This window comes from Diprion similis, chromosome 2, assembly GCF_021155765.1.
Source record: "Diprion similis isolate iyDipSimi1 chromosome 2, iyDipSimi1.1, whole genome shotgun sequence".
NCBI lineage: Eukaryota > Metazoa > Arthropoda > Insecta > Hymenoptera > Diprionidae > Diprion > Diprion similis.
The window spans coordinates 19217480-19241990 of NC_060106.1; the positions used below are offsets into that span (position 1 = coordinate 19217480).

General features: G+C 35.2%; 1 protein-coding gene across 2 annotated transcripts in view; it reads left to right on the top strand.

Moving 5' to 3' along the window:
- The first annotated feature begins 10522 nt into the window (after nt 1-10522).
- The window catches only part of LOC124416566 (receptor-type tyrosine-protein phosphatase kappa), a 102671-nt gene continuing 88682 nt past the window's right edge, over nt 10523-24511 (top strand). For both annotated transcript variants that reach the window (XM_046897756.1, XM_046897757.1), the window contains exon 1: nt 10523-10682. The gene's annotated coding sequence lies outside the window, so the exon portion shown is untranslated. The remainder of the gene's footprint in view (nt 10683-24511) is intronic.

The window sequence follows — 24511 nt, forward strand, 5'->3', positions numbered from 1 at the left end:
AAGTTTAATTCGCTACCTGCAGTATGTTTCTCGCAGTCACAGAACGAGTAATTAACACTTGGACAGTAGGTGGAGATGCGTCGAGGAAAAGCTTTGAAAACTTACCGCCAGCATTTATAAATATGCAGCAGAACCTGCGGCTGAATAATGATAGTCATACGTATTTTCGTACCGCATGCATGAAGGACGGTTTTTAATGGAAAACTCTTTGCAATCTCACAGTGCACGGTGCTGATAAAAATGTATTTATGTATTTACTTGTGCCTCGAGGAAAGAGAAAACTGACGAGTTTGCGAATTTGATAGAAATTTTTGCAATAACCTGTGATTTCCGAAGAAAATAAAGATTTTTCAAGTATGTTAGACTGAAAACGTGTCGATATGTTGATAGTTAAAAAGGCTTCGAATAATTCAAACGATTGCAAAAGTTTGCGAATTCAACGATATCTTAGAAAAAACCTGTTCGCGAGAATGTAGAGAAAATTTTTAATTCAGATGATTGGCGAGATTTTTTTTAGAAGCAGTGGCTTATCTTTGAAAAATACGTTAAATTTGTAATTTGCAAATTGTGAAATTTTGAGAATCCGCATGAATGAATCGCGAAATGGTTCTAGTTTTTCGCGATTAGATTTACCGACATGATATTTGAAAGTGGTGAAAATCTCAGCCGGGTGTTTCCGTCTGTCGGCATTGGGAGAAATAATAACGCTAAATTGAGTGAGTAGGCTGCTGGTGTTTCAGCCGCTGCGGATAGCGAGGAATTTTCGTATTTGGCTGTTGGCCAATGCGCGGCACTGACCGACGGTCAAGTCTTGCAAATGGGTATATTATATCAGGCCGAGGAAAAGTAGCGACGACGTGCGGAATTTCTTTTTTTTTCTCTCTCCTTCTCGTTTTTAAACGGTGAAAAAAGTAGAGCGAGAAAAAATTCCGCGCGACACTTTCCGCGGGAATTAGTCGCCTGCGCGCTAATTACGCGTTGCGCTTTAAGCTCGCGGCTTGCGAAATGTGGCAAAAAGCCACGAGTGCAAAAAAGCAAATTATGTACTTGAAGGCAACCTGGACCGTCCTCGAAACGGGGTTTAATAACCGCTAACGAATTCTAGTCAGCCGCATGTTTCTCGCGGTTTTTATCAAAATAGAATGAAATTTATAGCACGCGTCCTGGAGAAAATTCGACATCGTTTTTTCGCGCGTCCAACTGAATTTTCAAAATTATGTCCTTTAGAGGACATCGAGACTTCAGAGCTATACAAATGGTGTGGCATAAAACCGGCGCGAAACAATCGCAGTATTCATTGGCAGACTGCCTAGTTGGCTCTGATTGAAAATAAAACATTTCTAGATGGAATTTCGCTCGTTGAAAGTTACCACTTCACTCCGCCCCCTCGGGTAAACGTTGTGTTGGCACAATGTACGCGGATGTCGCATTATTTATAGCCGTACCAACCTATAACTATGCGCCCGGAAATCGAAGCGGCAATATTAATTAACTTTTGAAGCGATCTCGGTCGGTCGAAACGTCAGTTACTTGCGCTTTTACTGCTGGTGATTGAAAACTGTTATTTCGAGTCTTTTGTTCAGCTCGTGCAATCGAATAGTATTCTCGTTAAATTACTGTCGATTCTCGACTTCATATTTTTACTATTTTTATAAAAATGTTCAACGATTTAAGCTGTGATGTTAGATGTAATTTTATTTGAGACGCTATTAAAGAACGAATTTCTTTATTCATTCTACTACGAAATAGTTCTGAATTGAATAATTTTGAAATTGTTATATTTGCAAGCTCATATGATGAGATCTCAAGGTCTCAAAAAAAAAAAAAAAAAAAAAATAGAAAATACTGGACTTATAAACAAAAGCATGGATGTCGATGCTTTGTTTCAAACTGCTTCAAACTCGTTAAAAATCATTAGTAGATTCGTCCGATGTCACTTTGTACGATGATTCATTTTATTCAGAAGACTATTTTTCACAAAGCTACTGAAATAGATTCTCTGTTATTCAATAAACAATTCAATATTACCGTTTGTTGATCATAACCATTGCAGGCGCAATGTTGTAAAATTAAATACTCAACGATAGGCAACATCACGATGAAAAGTGTTTTTTTTCAGTGAATTTGTAGAAAATAGTTTGTCCAATAAAATAAGCTATCTTATAGTGAAATCGATCGAAATCACCAGATTTTTAACCATACTGAAGCGATTTAAAACGAAGCACCGATATTTGAGATTCCGTTTATAATTACAGTATTTTCTATTCGTATATTTCTAAAGCCCTCCTTATAGTTTAAATAAATCTAAGGATTTTATGAAAACTTGAAGTACGTATATCTCATAATAAAAATGAACAAAGTATTGATTTTTGGCGAGACAACGTCCTGACGTATTCAGTGCAAACAGCGATGTAAAAAATCCCTAAAAATGATCGACTAGTGTACACATAATCGCGGATCGAATTACTACAAAGTCGAATGCTCGTCTTCCGAAATTTGCATAACCCGCAAACGCGAACCATCCATGCGTACGCGATACAATTTTGAACGCCTGCATCGAAAACCATCGATCATCATAAAACGTACGAAATAAGCGGGAAGCACGGAAAATTGAACACGCGATTTTCCCTGGATTTGCCTTGCATTGTGCCCAACGAGTTTTACCAAAATGCGTACCGGTTAATTATAAGCACACACATTCCGCGCTTTTTCGTTTATTCACGACGTAGGCGAGCAAATGTATACGGAGAGGCTGAAATTAACCGAAATTAAATACCTGTTTTCCCAAATTTACCTTATATATGCCAGTAAACTCCCTGTTATTGGACCCCCTGCCGGTATTATCATACGATATTCATCATTCGCGCAAGCTGAAAAAACCTTCAATAATACTCCGGTGAACTATCACACGTATCGAGGTATAAAATTGTTAACCGCGTAAACAGAGTCGTTTATTACTATTATTATTATTATTATTTTGTTATTTTTGAGAGTAAGAGGTGTAACCGAATATCGAGTGTTACATTTTTTGCCTGAATTTACGTCGCGTAGAGCGGAAAAAGTGAGTAATGAAACGAGGAAACATATTCCTCGAACTGGGACCGCCTAAAAAGATAAGCAATCATATTACAAGAAAGACTTCGGATTTATCCATATTTAGAAGCCTTTTATGCCATATCTTCGTTGATAGTCCTCCAAATAACGTCAAATTTGGACAGGATCTTTGCTTTCTAACGAGAAGTACGCTGCTAGAAGTCGATCTAAGTACGTTTGTAAACTGGCCTTGTTTTAAATATCCGGGATTCCTAGATTCCGAACAGCTGACGCAAACCGATCATAAAGGCATGTGAAACTCTGATCGCATTTATAAAAACCTATTATTCATTGCTGAGAGGCGATAAAAAAACAAAAAAAAAAGTAAAAAAATCACCAGAATTTCGTGCAAAATTACGTTTTCCCCCGAAATGTTACTAACCATCCCTGCGGTTACCCCGCTGCGTATAATGCAAGGTGTTACGGATCATCCGTGGCGCGCGTAATGTCTTCGGCGTCGTTTGACCCAATTGGATCGACTCACGGGGCACCACGTTGGACGGTGAGGTGACATGCCGCGCGCACCGTCTCGGACAAGGTTAGGAGGTGACCCTGGTGCTTATAAATAGGCCCTGAGAGGGTCGGCGAGGTCCGGGAGGGCCGAGCAGGCTAAAGATCATCTCTCGTCGCCCGGCTTGCGGACGCTTACGAGAGTCAACCTTTCTTCCTTTTTTTCGTCCCCCCTTCCCTTTTTACTCAGGGTCCAGAGGTGAGTCAGAGCGGGTTGATGCTGCTGGTAATTCGGGGCTAAGGAATCCCCGGAGAAATAAAAGGCTTGCTAATTGTTTGCTGGAATTTATTTAGGACAGTTAGGTACTGTATATTGCAGTGATATTTACAGGAATTTTCTCACCGAAATCATCGTTGGAATGACATGTGATAAAGGTGGTGAAGTACCAATTTGAGCGTACGGTAACCTTGTTTAATCGTGTTTGAATTATATCTACTTCAATTTTAACAGTATTCAATTTTGGGATGATAATGAAAAAAAAGTTACAAAAATTGTCTAATAGAAAAGAAGATGAGCTGATTTTTGAACCAGTTTGAAAGCGAGTTTAATCGTAGTTTTTGGCTCGAGACCGGCGTCCTTGAGATATGTAACAAAATCAGATTCGGTAATCTCTGTCCGCATCGCGCGATCTGCTGCCGAGGCTCATCATCGGAGAGTCTCAGCAGAGCTGATAACCAGGTAGATCCTGGCATGCCATGGGGGAGTAAAAAGGTTGAAGGGACCTAAAGCGAAAGATTTGACGTAGGATAAGAATTTTTTTATACCGATCGACATGTTCGCCTCGAAAGTTCCGAGGGTCGCGTCTCCATTCACTTCTGATATAGGTTCCCAACAACACGTTATGCAATCTTCCAGGTAACCGGAAACCCCGACGTACCCTTAAATGGATTCAATTTTTGCCGGGGAATTTTCCGGGAAGCACGGATTTCTGATCTTCTAGTTCCCAGCTGCTTCAAGAAAAAGAGAAAGAGAGAGAGATGAAAAAGTGATGTGATAGGAGGGATTCTGTGGCTTGACCTTGTCGACATCAATTCTGCAATCTATTGGTATTTCCGACCTGCGTCAAATTGCGCCTCGTTTACTCGATGCTGGCCCTCTAATTCCTGCGCAGTAGATCCGATCTGTTTACACATTTAGAGATATTACTACGTGATGTAATTTGCCGGCAGCACTTGAGCCTCGGGAAAATTAATCGAGTTTAATGTCCTTAGATATTATATACTGTAATGGAACAGCTCGGCCTTGTGAAACCCGCTCGAAGTAATCAGGCGATTGGTTTTTGCGCTACCCCGTTGCCTCGTCTTGATATTCACGAGTCCTTTGCACGAAGAAATTAACAGGATATTGTGTAATAAGGAGGAAAACTCGGGCTTTTCGGGCCGAGCGTAAGTTTGCAATATGAGTCGTAGGTGAGCCGAGGACGAATATTGCAATATGTTGCGCGTTTTTCGCGAAGCATGAAATTGAGGTTAGGGTCGCTTAATGTCAGATTTTTTCGCTACAGCGCATGCGCGTAGTACGGAAAAAGCCACTTCCAACTCCTGAGACTTAAAAATAATCTTTTCTGTACTCCGCGCATGCGCATTCGCAGACTCGCTCAACCATCGTAGGAACGAGTACTTTCTAAACAAAACATTTCTGTCTTCATAGTTTTTTATAAACTTATAATGCACAAGTTTCGACACAAAATATACGTGAGATTTTTAAATTACGTTCAAAGACACGTTGATATTCAAAAATCAAAAATTTGAAAAAAATTTCAATGCCATTTGGAGTTGAAACAGGCTCAGACCCTCTTGGATTTGGCGTGGAATGCCCGATATATCGTATAATACTCCGCGCAACGTTTCTGCAGTAAAGCTTGTCAATCACTACTCCTTTCCCCGTGTTTGCAGGATTCTACAAGTCCGTAGGAAACGGGGATTTTCTCATCCTTTTATACCTGCCGACTTCTCGTCCGGAGGGTTTTAAATTTCCTCAAGAGTCAGGAGCAGACCTCCTCTTGTCTTTTGATGGAACTCGTTTTATGCCTCAAGCAACAATTTATCGCGGTAATGTAAGTGAAACTCTACAGAAATTCGCCCTATCGGCGGTGGGTAGAATTGGTTAAATTAAATGTAATTAAATAACCGTTGAAACGTGCTCGTATATCACCTTTGACGTGGGTGGTATTCACTAAATTATCGAGCCATTATTATTATTATCAGTATCCGAAGGTCATTCACCCTAATAAAAACGGAGCTTTCAGAGCTCGAGGTTGATTCTTGTGATCATTGTTATAAAAATGAACTGAAAATCTGTACAAAAAGAGTTTTTACTCCGAAATTCGTTGAGAAACTTTGAAATTGTATGTTGAGATCTGCATAAAAGCAAAAGCAAAAGAAGAAAAAACATTGTTTACAGTTTTAGATAAATAAAAAAATCGCTGTTCTGTAATTGTAATTAGAATAACTTTTGAGCGACTGACGATTAGTTTGCGAATTAAAGAAAATTCTTTTTCACGAGTCGAGTTTTGGACTCTTGGGGCTTAGTTTTTCGAATCAAGAAATGGGGAAATAGAAGGCAAAAATTGGTCGATTTCCACCGGTGCGAGTAAAAATATTGATGAATCAGAAAATGGAAAGACCAGGACACCGAATTTTCAAAGACCAACAAATCTGTTTCATAGAATGTCGAAATGTGTGATCACCGTAACGACAAACAAGACTATACAGCAGGCCGGAACATAAGATAAGACAGAATCGGGATGATGATTGTTAATTGAGAGAGTTGATTAAGAATAAAACGAGATACTTTATTGATAATGATACGCGATACGGTTTGTATCGCAAGAGAACGGTTAGACAATTGATGTTTACAGAAACGAGAGAATACATAGATGATACAAAGATATGATTTTGAGACAGCAGACAGTACATGAGATACACAGCTGATCTGTTTTGATTCGCGACACGAACAAAAGGCGAGATTTAAGGTAAAGACGGACAAGTAAACATTGCACGCAAGTGTGAGTGCATGTGTGAGGAAGATTTTGAATAGCGAGTGAAATGAGACAGAAATGAGCGTGGATACAATAATTTCAATTGATTTCATCGCTACTTTGCCGAAACAAATACGCAGCGTTAAAAAAAACAAAAAAAAAAACGGATATGACCGATCATTCGATTAATTTTAATAATGCCGATTCAATCGAGTCGCGTCAGATTATTTTTTTGAACTCGATTAATTGATGCATCGATTAATTATTTTCAGCTTACTGGCCATCGTTACTGAACCGAAGGAGCCATTCATTAATTACGTAAAGACGATTTTAGCCACTTTCAACCCCCCTACCCCCATGTAAGAACACATAAGATTTCTTGGACTCCTCCTCCCACTTCTTACGTAAGATTTTACCTGTAGTTTTCATTTATAAGCTTCAAAGTGTGCAAATACGAACACATTAACGATTTTAAAAACTTATTATGAAATAAAAACTTTTACAATAACAATATATAAATGAAATTGTATATTAAAAATGTCAAAATAGATCTCATAGTTTGTGGAACGTGTAGATAGAAATTTTTTTCTAGTTTTTCAAACTCCCCATTAATTTTCTCTGCGATTTTTCTTACCTGAGACATTGCTGTACGGACATTTTATCTTAATGAAAAATGTCTATACCTAATACACATTCCGACTTGTAAAATATTACGTAAGAATGACTTTTGCGCTCCCCTCCCCCCTTCTCGCGAGATAAGGTCGCGTATAGATTTTTAACACCCCCTCCCTCTCCCCCTCGCCCTTGGGACCCTCACGTAATTAATGAATAGCCTCTAATACTGTCTAACATTCGAGTTCCGAATTGACCACAAAAATTGTTCTCCAGTAGTCGATCACCGGCCACAATAACTGTTTAATTTTAACATCGCCAATTATTTCCAGCGTACGTTGATCACAAACGTTATTCTCTCCATCCGATTTCGAGCTTGCACCCTCGGGCAGGGGGCACATCGTCGACCCCCGGATAAGAAGAGTCGTCGTCGTCGTCGTCGTCGTCGTCGTCGTCGTCGTCGTTGTCGGCGGCGGCGCCGTGCCACGCCCTCGCAAAGTGTCCGGCGTCGCGACGCCGCCGCCCCTCACCCTCACACTTGGTTCGCCGCGGCGGTGAACGCCTGCAAGCTCGAATCTCCGAAGCTCGACGAAGCCAGTTCGAAGCCAGCCTCACGGCGGACAACAGCGTCGAAGCCGACCGCACGCGCCGCATTTCGAACCGCAAATCCCTGACAAGAAGTGCAAAACCCCGCGCGGTCCGAGTCCTTGCAACAGCAGCAGCCGCGAAAACTTGGCCTAAACTTTTAACCCTTCTTTTAGTTTCCCTCCCTCCCCTCACCAAAGCTCACCACCTTTCTTCGCCTACTTTTCTAGCTTTTGCACGATCCTTTCCGGTTCTTTTTTCACCCTCACCACCCTCACCACCCTCACCCCCCTCGCCTCCCCCCCTCTCTTACATCTTTCCACGATTTTTCGCCGACGTTACGCTGCCGTTTTTTTTTTTTTTTTCTTTTTTTTTCTTCCTTTCTTTCTTTCACTCACCCCAACGGGAATCGCAAGGTGCGTCGCGTCGCTGTGTAGTGAAGTGTGCCGCTCGTTTTTTCATTTGTAATATATTGGTTTAACTTTTCAATTAATGAAAAATAAATACCTAATAACCAAAATATTAAAATATAGTTTTAAGTGTCCCGGTGATTTTAAAAGCATAATTTCGATAAATATCAAGCTTCGAACGTAATATTTTCACTCGGCATTTACCTGAAAAACTATAGAGTAAATATCTATCTATTTATAAAACTTTCATCGATCCTGTTCAGAGTCCACTAAAGCGCGGTGTTTTCTTTTTTTTTTCCTTTTTTTTTTGATTTCGTATTGTAATTACACATTCTGCTGAGAAAACTTTCTTTTTTTTTTTTTCCCAAACTCGCTGATACAATCAAGCGAAGCTGTTCTACAGGTTTTACGTTCTTTTATACACTTTCCGAATGTCAAAAGAATTTGAGTTTCTTCTTTCTCAACGAAATATCTAAAAAAAAAAAATATATATACATATATATATATATATATATATATTCCAGTGGATGTTTTCGAATATTTTTATCATACTCGTAATATGGGAGAAGAAAATTATTCAAAATTTTCCCCTTCAGTCACGATGCGGTATAGTTTGTTTATTTTTGTTTTTGTTTTTTTTTTTTTCTTCTACTGTTTAAAAAAACGAATTGAAACCGGCTCACATCGCTTGCCGATGATCAATTTTTCACTCTCTTTCCTACAAGCTGTGACGATTCGTCGATAACGAAGTGTTCGAAATGAGATTCGTAAAGCCTGAACTCACTTTTCCTTCGTGTCAGGTGATTATTTTTTCATTAGACCCAAAAACTCGGGTAGAATCACGGGGGAAAATAATTGCGCGATACGATGGAATCCTCCCGTGCCTTTTCTCGTCTACGAAATAAAAAGGGAAAAAGAGAGAGAGAGCGAGAGAGAGAGAAAAAAAAAAAAAAAAACAGCCAATGGTCGTTTCTCAGCTTAATGAAAATGAGAGAAGAAGAAGAAGAAGAAGAAGATTGAGAAACACCCCCTCTCCACCCCTCCCCCCCCACCCACCACTCAAAAAAAAAGAAAAGAAAAGAAAAGAAAAGAAATACCAACGAGAAACGACACAACGGAGAGAAAAGAAACCGTTTAAGATACACATACAGTTTGAAATGTACAAAAACCAGGTCACGCAGTCGAAAAACAAATCCGACGTTCCCATTCACCGGTTCATTCATACCTACGCGGATGAATTTAAAAAGAGAAGAGAAGAACCATGACCATCGGGTGTTTTTCGATATATCGAAGAGATGACTCATCGCCTCCATCGCGAGATGTGTTTATTATCTTGTCTCCGCCCCGTCTTATGTAGATCAAGTTTATCTTCCCGGGAAACACAAACATGCATATATTATATATATATATATATATATATTTATGTGTTTGTGTGTGTGTGTGTATATATAGTATAATCAGAGTACATTACATGCTGTAAGGTTATATCAAGCGCGTGGTTCTCAAAAATTTTTAGGATTCCATCACCCACTTACATGCGTAACAAGCATCTTTTGTCAATTACAAAAAAATTTCAGGATTTTCATTAAAACTACGATTTGAACTAATTTGAATATAATTATATTAAACTTATCGGATATTAAATATAATATATTAAAGTGTGAGGACAAATTAATTTTGAGATATTTTCGATTTCTCAGCCGCGAATTGTCGAATTATCGTTGTGTTGTATAATTAAAATATATACACACATACATACATACATACATACATATATATATATAATATATGTAATATATGTATATTATATGAATAATAGCTAGTAGATTGAAAGGATAAAGAGAAAGGATGCTCGATGTACGGACTTCTTGATATTTTATTTAATGAGAACTGAACAGTATAAGTAATATCGTATCAAGTATCGGCGCTAATTGATACCCTAATTTGAGGATAAAAATTAAACTGTAAAAAGTTGATGTGAAAACGATCGGAGTGTGTTATAAGTATATTATTAATTACTCGTACAGACATTTTCATGTCCCCGTCGTAATTTCGTTCTCATACGCGTGTTCACTTATTAATACATCGTAATAATAATAAAAATAGTAGTAACAACAACAACAACAACAACAATAATAATAATAATAATAATATATTGACGGCGAATCGCAAAATATTGTTTCCATTCACTTTCCATTGTTGTACTCTAACGAAATAAATAAATAAATAAATAAATAAATAAAGCGAAGAAAGTAAGAAAAGGAAACTTATATTAAAATAAAAAGTGAAATTAAATTCTTTTTTAAAAATAATTTGACCTTTCTTCTGCCGTTAAAAAAGTTCTATAAAAAATTGAAATTCGAGTGATATTTGTTGCACGTTATTCGTCGACCGTTCGGTGCTGAGATCGGCGAAAGGAAAGTGAATATTACAACACACAGTGCATATAATCCAGTGCAGATTTGGGTGGATCAAGTTCGACGCCGAAAAAGTGAGTAGCTAAAGCTTTTTTGAAACATTGAAATAGAGCATAAAAAAAAAAAAAAAAAAAAAAAAAAACGAAAGAAGGATCAACGAAAACACAAAATATCCTTGCATTGCAACGGATATCCGGGCGTATTCTGTTTTTATATTTCCTTTCGGAACGAGCTTGCAATGAAAAGGAATGCTGTGCCATTCCAAACTGTTAAGCTTCGCCCATAATCCACTGGCTGCGTATATAAACAAGTATATAACTGCGAAAATATGCAGCGGTCGAGTCGTAAAACTGCATGCGAAGTTGCGATTTCATTCGTGTTTCGCGATTTTGCAATTTTTAATGCTCTGTAAAATCAATCAGTTTCCCCCCCCCCCCCCCCCCCCCCAAAAAAAACCTAAGAACAGAGCTTATGAAGTAAAATTTTAATTCATTGACTTGTATTTTATTACCGTAGCTTTTGTTTTTCTTATCATAGAAAGAAACTGAGATTTGTATGGTAAAATAAGAAACGTTCATTTGTTGATAATTTTCAAAAAGAACAGATTTATATTCACAAATGTAAAAATTCCATGGTTTAAATACATTTTCTTCTAAATCAGGGCTCATTTGATTTCCGAATAGATAGTTTTTGTTTTTCGTATAATCTGTGAGGTCGTTAATTATAATCGTTAATAATTTTTCACAAAACGAGTTTATTTTATCAATTGAGATACTAATTGTATAGAGAGTAAAAATTCATCTGAGAAAATTCGTGTAATTAATTCGTTTAAGAAAGAAAACGAGCTATCGATATAAGTTATGCAATGAAATTCGGCGAATCGTTCGTTTTTGAAAAAAAGAATCTATGCAGTAATCTAATTTCGCTTTGATGATTAATCGTGAGAAATTTTTTTTTTTTCGACATTTTATATTTATATTTTTGAAATAACTTTGTGTTTAGAAAAAAGATAATTGTTTTTAGGCCACTAAAAGGTTTGTTTCGGTTAAAACAAAAGTTTTGTCAAAAAATGAGCGTTCTACGTTACGTGGAAGATCGATCTCTCCGATTTGATTCCTTTTCTAATACGTTATAGTACACTAAAATCTAAGCGAACTTATTTTTTTTTTATCTGCCATTAAACAATTTCAGAGGGTGAAAACTACCCCCAAATATCGATACCCAATGGAGTGATTTTTCGATGCGCTTGATCGATTTGAATGAAACCAACGCTGAAAAGTTTCTATTCATTAGTAAAATCCTCTTTCAAAGCAACAATAATAAAATTTCATTTATTCCTCAAGATATTTGTCTAAAAAAAGTTTAGAGTCAGTCTTACCTAAATCTGAAAGCTAAAGCTTAATTTTCAATCACAATTTAGCTTTGAATTAACAGACATGTACATGGTGATTAGAATTTTGTTTATTTATGAAAGATGAAATCTCATTTTTAAAAGGGTGAAGTTGCGTCAAAAATTAACGAACTTTATACAATTATATATAACACATCGTCCTCTAGGATGAATTTTGGTCGCACTATTGAGAAAAAAATGCGCGGAATTTTGTTGCTAAATAAGCAAAGTGTGTCGCGGGCAGATTTAAGCATTGCGGATGAATAAATTCAAGCCAGCGAGGAAAACGTTTTGTTGTGACAATTGTGACGCCGTGGTTTACGCCTGGCGAGCTTTCGCTAGCAGCCGGGCTTGGCATGAACTATGCTTATTATTACACACGTGCCTAGTGCACGGATATATGCCAGAGCTAAGCACCTGAAATGCCCGAGTATCTGCACGCATGTATATATAATATACCTACACAGCATCCGAGTGACTAGATTCTAGAGCTTAGAGAGCTTATCGTCGTCAGAGTCTAGACGTTACACCTCCGCTTTCGGAGAATCGTGTCAAAAAAAAGTTCGCCTTTTTTCTCGCCAAAAATATTCTACGCAGATCATTCCGGGCGATTATTTATTTTTATTTTTTTTTTTTTATTTTTTTTTTTTTTATATATACATGTAATAAAAATTTTAACTTTATAATTTGTTCAACGAAATGATCGCATTTTTTTTTATTTTTCCTACCAATTTCCAAATTTTTTTCCCCGATAATAATTATAATATCTATTAAATCTTTAAATCATTTGATACAAATCAAAACGAGTCAATTGAAGTTACTTTTTGTAATTTAAAATCGTTACGAATAGCATGAAGTCACTGAAAAACTTTGAAAAACCTCGCGGTGTCGTCTAAATTCACGCAATGTCACTTGAAGTTATTCGAGTTCACTCAAATTCACTTCGTTCAATCGGTCTTCCGAAACGATTCGTTTCTTTGCAGTTTTCTCAAGTCCGTTGCGAGATAAGAATCACGATCATTCGAAATCCGGAGGAAGAAGTGAGAATTATTCTTTTTCCAATCCAGACTTGATCGAATCATATGGACGTTTTTTGTGATTTTGATTCTCTATCTTTCTTATTTCCATTTCTTTTTCTTTTCACTGTGCAACGGTCACACACGTTTGTTATACATATATATACACATCGTAATTCGTTATTCAATATATTTATGTACCTATATAACGCATACGTTCAGGCTAGATATAAATAAAAAAAAATATTCATGCTCGCTACTGATATAATTATGAAGTTCAATATTCAATTTTTGTTGCCTTAATTTCCGTTATTTTTCACCTCGGAAAAAAATATTTTCGCAAAATATTCGCGAATATTGTATTCAATCAATACCGCCGATACATTATCAATTATACGTATACGTGGGTATTAAAAAATAGTAAACAAATCTATCGATTTTATAATCCAGGGAAATGAAAATTAGAATTTTGATTCGAAACTTTCTAAATCCTCGCCGTAAATTTTTTTTTTTTCTTCAAATTAAAAAAAAAACGAAGAAAAAAATAGTAAAACGGAAAAAGTATAAAGCATTCGAATATATGCATGCTACTATATATAACACACAAACACATAGTAATGATACTCCCATTATCCTTTTCCGGTTATGGGGATCCGGCTCGTAATCGTTACTTCCGTTATTTCGTGTCACTTTTTTCCTTCCCCTAAACACACGATGAGCGTGTATATTTTTTTTTTCTCATCCATGTTGGGCACCGTTTTCTTCGTTAAATAATATCGCAAATTTTTCTACACAGCGTTGCTAAAATACGAAAGAAAATTCCGAAAATAGTCGCGAACGCGGCCGACCGACGCACGGGAATGAAAATAAATAACGCGAAACAAAACGAAATAATAAAAAGGCGAGAGGCGAAATTGGCCTGCCACCGAGAATTTCACCATTAATCTTCGCCTTGCGTAATTCAACCTTCGAGGTGTCCATCGGTCCATGAATACACCGGTCAAAGAGAGAGCCTAATTGCTCCGTTCCTGTGTCGCGATCTTCGAATATTCTCCGCCCTCGTGTTTCACTCAAATTCCCCTTAATTTTCATCTCAGTTCCTTCGTCGTCCTCCTTCCTTCGTTCGTTTTTCTTCAAAACCTGATAATTTATCGAGCCTTCGAATATTATTTATCCATCATTTTACACGTGTTTTTTTTTTTTTTTTTAAATATATTCTCACTTCATCGTTTACTTTAAGACATTTTATACGTGCTTTTGCACGCTTGAGAATATTCTAAGACAAATAGAAAAACAAAAAGAAAAGCAAAACAAAAAAACTAAGAAACAGGTACTCTTCAACTTCCGGAGCTTAACTTTCCGCGATAAATTTCCGAGTTCAGAGCGAGTGAAAACTAGGTAAGAGATACACTCATTCTCTGAGAATCCAGAAAAGCTCTGCGTCAGTGTGCAGCTTTCGAGCTTACACTTTTCGAGCTCGGTTGGCAGTGTGAATCGACTATTTTTGCTGCCTTGTTCCAATTTTTGCAAGTCTTTCTCCCTACTTTCGTTACAGAATGCAAAACACGATATAGAATCTCCACATGTTATCCTTGAAATACAAAATTTTTAATTTTTTTTTTCTTCAAAATCACTTTCTTTTTACTTTTTCATGGGAAAGTCACCTTTTTAAATTATATCACGATAATCTAGGTTTCACTTTTTTCCTCACAATTCCTTGAAAGTTGAAGGAAAATCAAAAAAGAAAAGAAAATCGCCGGATTTCCTATAATATCGAGTATCAAAAAAGTACAATTTATTTTCTTTGCAACCGCGTGACATTGTTTACTTCGTAGAACTTACCTTATAGTGATTCCAAATTGAGGTAGGATTTTGTTTATCGATCAATATTAGATAACATTCTATGTACAGTATTTTTTTATGAGAATCAGCCTTCAGTAACTTCAATTTTGTGATTACTGTACAATAATTGATTCCTACCAGTCACTTTTGAATCACTTTTTTAATTTGATTCGTCAATTTTTTCACTTGTTTGGGGGCTACTCAATCACTACCAGCCTAGAAATTGAATTACATGTATATTCATCTTGCACAAAAATTTCTCTATTTTCGATTTAAACTTGTGTTAATTGTTAATGTCTTAAATAATCTTCATTGGTTGAAAATACGCTCAGCAAATTTTATTTTACACTTTATTTCGAAATAAATTTACACACCTGCAATCAGGTTCGAAGGATTGATCAATATACGTTATTATCTAGATGATCACGCCTCGTTCAAACATTCCGCAAATTGTGTGGAGGAAACGATGATATCTCTGGTATATATGACAGCTGATAAATGGGTCAACGGGTGTACGCAAATCGCACATAGATCCTATATTTGATTCTGAATCCTTGGAAATTTATACTTAAAATCTCAAAAATATTCCCTGAATAAAATTGGAAAAATTAAAAAATCATAATTAGAAAACGTTGAAGAACAATTTTCACCATTAATTTCCCCGCGCAGGATTTCTGTTCGTTTTTTTTGTTTTCAAATTTTTTTTTCTTCTTTCACTTTCACAAAAATAGTAACAAAAATTTTCTTCACGCGACTGACGAATATGCGAAGTAAGTTACTTGAATTTTGAAGAAAGACAATAATAAAAAAAAAAAAAAAAAAAAAAATAACTAGGGATGATTTTGTATAAATAACTGCATCAAATTATATTCATCTATTCTTTTATTTTCGTTTCGATAATACTACAGTCTGACCGCAGGTGTGTTAAGTATAGAAATCGAAATTCGCGCGTTTATTTTGTATGGTGTATTCCGTTATAAACGAGGCTATAATACATCATTTCATCCTGTCCTCACGTTCGCAGGTAATAACCAGCCAATCGCCGTCTCTGGCAAGAGTCCGAATTCATGTATACATATGTGTATCTATATACTACTGTATATGTATACATATATCTATACTGCCTATTGTACTACAGCCTAGTGTACGTATAACGTACATGTATGTAATATATAGATGCTTTATACATGGACGAGACACACCGCTGATGATTATTAACCCCGCGTTAAGTACAGTCCGTACTTCACGGTTTCTCTATGGACTATCTATATGTATATATATATATATACAGAATTGTACGTGACTTGTATAGAATCGAGCTAGTTCGCCCAACGCCGATATATATGTATAGTAAGGCGGGAAATATATAACTGCAGCTAATTTTGCGATCGAACAATTTGCAACAAAATAATCGTTGCTCTGAATTGTCATGAAAAACTTGCGGGATATTCAAAGAAAATAATAATGTGATGAGAATTTTTTAGGTGGAAAAAAAAAGGAAATGAATTTTTAAGTGAAAACAATAAAAGCAATATTAATTAACGTATATGTAACGTATTTTATCGTGTTACATCAAAGTTAATTATCGGTCTGACTTTCACGTGCTTTGCGATAGTTTTTGTAATTCTGTTTTCGAACTTTTCAACCTTTGGAGGTGCGTGGTTCGTTAGTTTTTTTTTTTTTTTTTTTTATCATACGTTTACCTCTCTCTATCTCTCTCGTTTCTCGTTTCGTTCAAACTTTCGAAATCAAATTTGACAGATTTTTTAACCGGCGATGAATCGTTGTTGGTTTTTCTTTTATTTAGCGAAGCTCAAACTTCTCGATAAAAGTAACTCATGTTCTTTTTCTTTCAAAGATTTGCAATTTAAATTAAATCCTGAATAACTTCTAGTCTGTATAGTATTCTCGAAACAGAAATAACCGAGAGAATAAATTTCTTGTATGTTAATAAAATAATTATAACAATCAAATGTTCCTATTATAATGAATATTAATACTATAGAAGCTGGATTATTTAATATATAACGAGCAAAGCCGGGTTTATGTTACATATATATATATATATATATATATATATATATATATATATATATATATATATATATATATATATATACATATATAAACTGGCGGTGATCCGATGATTGATAAACTTTGATTAAAAGTTACATTGTTTCGACAACTATTCCAGTAATATCTTGATTATAATACCTCGTCCGCTAATAGAAGCTAAAACCCCCGACCTGGGTCGCGATATAAACCCCTCAAAGATTATTAACACACCGCTAAACTCCGCATTATGGGTAGAATGGGGTGAACACGCGCGACCCGGTTTCGATGATGGGAATGATAAAAACAAAATAACAAAAAAAGAAACAGTGACATCCATAAAATTAAAATCACTTCTTACGAATGATTCGGATTATATTCACCGATGATCAATATCAAATAAATATAATTCTTCGTTACGGAAAGTATAACTCGAAGTATGTATATATATATATATATATATATATATATATTAGGGTGGCGCAAAAAAACCGACTATTTTTTTTTTTTTTTCAGTCTCGTGTGCAAAATGTTAGTTTTTGATGTTTCAAGAGTCCACTCCGAAAGACAGCTCAAAAAAAAAAAATTTTAAGGGGTCGTTCAAAATTTTTTTAAATGTCAAAAATTGTCAAAAAATTAAATTAAAAAAATTATATTTTCAGTATTTTGTTTGATTTTTAATTCATGTCGTGGTGTATTGTTATCGATTCTTTCTTACTGAATTAAAGAAAAAAAAATTTATGAAATTTTAATATGAATATTAAAAGGTCGCTCGAAAAGATCTAAAGAAATGCACAAAAAATTGAAAAAAAATTATGAACGACCTTTCAAAAATCAAATTTTGAACTGAAACTTTCGGAAACTTATTTTTTTTTTGTCTCTAAAATTATACCGTAACGAGAGAAAATTAAAAAAAAAAAAAATCGATTTTTTACGATTTCTGACGTTTTAAAAAATGTGAAGCGACCTCTTAAAAATTTATTTTTGAACTGTCCTTTGGAGCGGGCTCTTAAAACATCGAAAACTAACATTTTGTCACACGAGACTCAAAATCAAAAAATAGTCGGTTTTTTTGCGCCACCCTAATATATATATTCAAAAATACAAATTAATACAGATGGGTTAAACAATTATTTACATTGCATATACCGAGTGGTAAATCAAAATATTAATCATAATTGTTTTTATACGTTTTTAAACTTGTGAATAATTGTTTTTAGCAGATAAATTAAAATCATTCCGCGTACTCTCTTCGGTATTAAATAATTTTTCTAAAATATTCTTGTCATTGTTTTATCGATTCACAGTAATTATATTTCACGTCTCACATGATTTCTTGCGAAAGTTTCGCACAAAGTTACCGTTGCATGATATTATCTGCGAGATATACAGAGTGACGTTGACGTTGTCGAAGATAATTATCATATTATTATTATTATGATTATTATATAAAAGAAGCGAAAAATTGATTTGCATTTATAAAGCGCTGAAAGTCTTTTGTTTCTTTTCTTTTTTTTTTTGTCGTTTTTTTTGACCGCGCGAAACTTAATCGCGGGTATATTATCTTCTTTCTTGGTAAACTTATTTGCAAAGTTAAAAAAAAAGAAAATTGTAAAGCCCGAAGTATTCGGTGCGGTACAAAAACTTTCTCGCTGTTGTAGTGTATTGTTGTTGTTCATATTAATCCATAATCCTATAGGTGTGTATATACATATAAATTTACGCAGTTTCTGGTCACCGGCGATTTTTGATTTTCTATTCGCGTTGCTATTTTTCTTGTAAATTTAGCAACGAAATACGACAATTAGCGCGGGTTGAGTTTCTGCAAATTTTTCAGAGCGAAAAGCTTATCTACCTGTAAAATAGAAAATTTCGGAAATCATTTGTACGGTGAAGTAGTATTTTTGAAAATTTTAACAGATTTTCTTTGAGCATCGGAATTTTGGTTATATTTTTTTTTTTTTTTGTTTTTTTTTTTCTTTCTTAGAGTATTACGTATTTATTGTGTTGTGAAAAATTGATCACAGGTTATATTAAGATGGGAAAAAATTTTTGACGAATCTATTTTCATAGCAAATTTTTTTTATACCGTCATTAAAATTACAAGGAATCGACTATAACGTTGCAACTGTAAAATTTTCCGTGCTAAAAAGTTTTCCCGCGCGGATTGTAAATCACGAAATTTTAACGATCCGTACGTTTGATTGATTTTTAATTTGAAAGTTGATTCCAGAATAGAAATGAAATGAGTATAAAGCAGTAAATTATAGTTGTTCGTAACCGAGGGAAACTTTAGAATTTTATTTTTGTTCTCACTCGTCTTCAAAGAAATCTCTCTTGAAGTCAAATCGTTCTTTTTCTTCCCTCTCTTTTTCTCATCTTTTTAGCTCAATCCCAATTCTTTCCTTTTCTCTCATTCCACAGGCAGTTTAAACTGCCAGAAGGTGGAAGAGACGTGGGTTTTAATTACACCCGGTGTTCAACTCGAATGGTTAAATTAATTAGCCAAATCTTTGTTCGAGGCTTAAAATCTTTTTTCACTTTCCAAGAAACATCCAGCGAATCAAAATCCGCTGCAATCGATCATCTCCGAGAGCAGCGTGAGTAGTTTAATCAACTTTCAGCCAGATAACTCCTCGCGAAATATATACAAGTACCTATACACATATATATATATATATATATATATTCTTGAGCCTCCGTCTCCGACGAGGTAATAAAATAGTTTCGATATCTGGAAATCCACTTTTTTCATACTTTACTGACTATTGCCGGAGCATTGAAGCTGGGCTTGCACCAGCCGGAGAGAATAAACGAACTTCAAGAGGACTTCACGACTTACGTCGATATATATGTATGCTATAATAAAAAGAAAACTTGAAGTAAAGGTGAAGAAATTTAATCAAGGATTTTTCAAGCCATCGATTTCAGTTTATTTCGTATTTTCAAATCGATAAGCTTACAATTGTTTCTCAATTATCGATATTAATATTAAATTTCTCAATGAGCTTTGAAGTTTTCAACCTAAGGTCTATCTGAGTTTTGACAATTTTCAAAATAATCTTACATTTTTCGCGAACACTCGACATCTTGATGAGAATTTTTTTTGAATCGATCAATCAATCACTTCTACGGAATTATCAGTGCGTTTGATGTTACGTTTTATTTTCAAAATTCACCAATTTTTTATGCACGGAGAAAAATAAAATGTGAATTGGAAATTCGGTGATAAGTAGATCCCAATTGGTTAACAATTTTCATAAACTTCGAACAGCCGTCATTTTATAGCCGGAAGTCTATCTGAATCATGATAAATTTTACGTACCTGTTATATTTTCAGTGGACACCTAATGTTTACGATAAAAAATATTTCACCGTATCCATCGATTGTTCATTTCTCAGGAATTTCGTTAGTCTTGTTGTTTCTCTTTTTTATAAACCTCACAATCCGTCCAACAGACAGAAATGAACAACAAACTATAAATTCGGCGGAAATCGCGACTGAATTTATAAGCCTGGTTAAAACCGGAAGAGATTAAAACATTTTCGATGTCAAGTGCAGGTCACTGACCGAGCGACCCTTGCAGCAGGCCGTTTGAAACCCGACGAAGTTCTTGGCGATCAGCTGGCGTCGTGGCGTCTTACAAAATGTTTAAAAATAATCGGCTGGTCAGACATCGTCAATACTGCAACGTTTCGCGGAAATTCCCTTCGTCTCTTTTTTTATATGCTCGCATTTTTTTTTTATTCTTCTTTTCTTCTTTTATGTATAATTCTCAGCTATTTTTCTCCCGCAGTTATCTGGTTTTTCGAAACTTTTTCCATTACTGCGTTTTTCATTTTTTCCATTCGCGTACCGGAGATTTTTGCGCTGATCTTGCGACCAGAAATATAACCGTAACAGGTATACTTAAATTAGATGTACAAGGCTGATTCTGGACACAGATTCCTACTACCGACACTCATCGACATTTCACCCGAGACTCAAACCGCTTTTCGCAACGATATTACCGACTTATTCCTCCTGCTTTGCCGATATTTTATCAACTGAAGATAAAAAGTCACGTCGGAATCTGTGTAAAAATGATTCTGTCCAAACGGTCTAGACACAGATTCCTACGCGACTTTTTATCTTCAGTTGATAAAATATCGGCAGAGCAGGAGGAATAAGTCGGTAATATCATCACAGAAAGCGGTTTGAGTCTCGGGTGAAATGTCGATAAGTGTCGGTAGTAGGAATCTGTATCCAGAATGAGCTTTGTACATCGCAACGTAGGTATTCCTGTTACGGTTATATTTCTGGCTGCAAGATCAGCGCCAAAATCTCCGGTACGCGGTTCAATAATGCAGAAATCAATCGGAAGTCAAGTAAAGCTTCTTCATGTGTGTGAGCTCCTGATTCAGGATCAGAAGTTTATCGCATCAACGTATTTCTCATCACGTCTCATTTTGCAATGGAAGGATTTTACCATTCGTTCCGCCCGAATTTCACAGGGTTAGGTATGTGACTTTTTTCCACCCCTGTTATACTGGAAAGTGATTTTTCGGTACGTGAAACGGGGTACATTTTTTATTATACTCTATATTCAATCATAAGCAATATGCGTGTGAAAAGGTTTTGATCGAAATTGACTTCGCCTTCAATCTTACACTCAGATTTTCTTGAGTCGATGCATTTTTCATCGTTCGATTCAACGTGATGTTACTTTTTAATCGGTTAAATGACCGTTGAAAAGGTTTACGAATCGAAATTCGATACTTTTTGTTAATTTCATAGAGAAATGAACGAAATTTTAAACAAGAATTTTACAGTTTTTTCACTTTCAAGGAATATCGCGTAGAATTTTATTCAGAAAAATAATTCATTGCAAGGGAAGGGAAACGTTATTGAATTTTTTATTTTCTTTTTCCAATGTCGCTATTTGTTGATCGAAAAATCAGTGTAATCATATTGAAAAAATAAATCTTCAACATCATCAAGGTATTAAAAAAACAGACAATAATGAGACATAAATTATTGGCGATACTACAAAAAATGAATCAAGTCCAAAAATATTTTCAGTCTTGTTTTCTATTTCATCAAACTTGAGCTTGCGAAACCGCTCGACGATTATAATTTTGATTATTCCTCACCCCATGGACGTTACGCATTATTTTCCGTGGAAGGGTGAAAACAGTGTAAGACAGAACGCGCATCCCTGAACGTCCAAAAACAGATTATTGTTATTATCCCGAGTCTAAAGCGAACGAGCGAATGGCGATAATTATTGCTGTTGACATTTGAAAGCCACCATCTAGGTTATACGCCGTTATTATATAACAAGCTTTCTCCATAGGCTGATCCAACATGGCGTCTGGCTCACAGTAAATAGAACTTCGCGTGTAAACTTGCAAGTAATGAGAAAAATTTCACCCCTGTGTTAGAAAAAAATTATTAATTTTCAAAAAGAGAGAAAACGACTCGTTAGCTTAAGTTTTTTTTTTCCTTTTTTTTTTCCTTTTTTCTTGTCTTTTGAGCACATAATTTGTTGTCAATTTTTTTTCCACCCTCGCGGTTTCGTCACTTTTCTTTCTTTCTCTCTTAATTCCGTTCCTCTACTCACTTCTTATCTGCCTTTTTCAGGCCAGTCTTAACGCAGAAATTATGGGTCCTCTGAAATTTTTTAGACAGTTTTTACACCGCCTTTATATCATTCCGATATATTGTCTACATTAATATTTGACTGCTGGTAAAGAGAAAAAAAACCAAAACAAAATAGAAATAAAAATTTCTCCATCAAAATAAATTCCATTACTCACACATTTTAAACACTTTCTTGAAACAACAATTTTTTTGTTTCACATTTTTTTTTTTTTTTCTTCTCTCTCATGCAGGGTACACGTAATAATTTCTGCTATGAATATGTATATCGGGATAAAAAGTGTTACTTCAAGGTATTAACTAACCACTCCTGAACGGGATCCGTAATTTTTTATTTTCTTTCCGATTTTAGAGAATGTTCATCTTTCAATTTCTCATTCCTTACATTTTCCGGGGCAAATTTTTTACAGACCGAGAGAAAAATCATGCAAAGGGCGGACATTCTCGGGCATAGGATATACAATATACATACATACATACGTGCCTATAAATAATTCGGTTTTCACTCTCGTTATCGGTGCCGCAGGGAAGGTATAACAAACCTGCCTGTTTTTTTTCCTCTCTCTCTCGTTTTCATTATCCTCTCTCTCTCTCCGTATTTTCTTTATTTTTTCTCTCATTTATTTCTGCGCCGTGGTTTTCCGCATTTTATTTTCTTTGCGGGAAAGTTTTTTCAGCTTTTTCAATTCTCTACCTTTTCCGTCTCGTTTTCACAACGCTCACTTTTCACGTCTTCTGTGTAACGATCGCGTACCGTTTGAATCAAAAGCCGAGTCTAAGGCTGTGGAAAGGAGAAACACTGTTTGAAAAATTTCTGGCAATTTTATTTGACCCAAAAATCCCGAGAACGCGAATAAAGAAGCATCCTTAGTACGCGATAGGAACGAATCTGAGATAATCTTAACGTTTTAACTATCCTATTCTAATTTCTTTTTTTTTTTTTAATATTTTGTCTCAATTTTGCAGTTTTTTACAACAGACTTTTATTCATTTTTCGATTATTCCTGCTCCTTTTTTCACGAGAAATTCGTTTCGTCGGATACTTTTTTATGCTCGATTAAAAAAATTTTACAAAGAGATAGAAAATGAAAATAATTACGTAACGGAAAAAATATAATAATTCGCAGGAATATGGACTTAAGGTAGCTATTTATATTCTCACTTTCAGATGGTTATTAATTTATAGCATGTCTATCTATATAGGTCAGAGCTGCGACTATCCCATGGATGATAAGATAATGTGCAGAATAGAAATATAACTGGGCTCGGATAAAGGTTGAAGCTTTAAAGATGAGCGGGACGTACAGTCGGGTGAAAAATTTTTCGTAACAGATAAGTGACGAAGGAAAAATTCAAAGGGTTCAACTAAAGCTGATCTAGTTAATTAAATATGATTAAACGAGTATAAATACTTTGTTATTAACTCTGTTGGATAAATCACATTTTATATGGTTGAATTAACGAGATGTTTATGCAATTTAAGTGAAGTGTTTTAACCTTTTTTCCTATATCAAATTCAAATTTTTTCAATTCGATGCAGGAATTAGATTCACTTCAGTGATACTATGATTCAAAGTGATCTATTCTGTCACGTTTTTGATTCAAAACACTTTTTTCACTTTGTTGGAAAATTTTTATCCATATCATTTTCGAGTCTTAGACATTAATTGAAATCCGTGCAATTTTAAATATTTTTGTCACAAAATCCTTCGAAACGATTTTAGAAATTGCACGGATTTACTTGATCAGAAATCGGATGTAAAAGCTTCGAAAAGTGAATTTTATTTCCTCGTTATTTTCAACAAAAAATTAATTCTCAAAAATTTCTTTTTCGAGGGTGAATCGATTCAACTTGCAAAACATTTTTTCATTATTAGTTACGTATGTAATATGATCGACACTTGGCTTGTTATTATACATATGCATATTACACATTAGTTGAGAGTTGGGATTGCGGTCAAA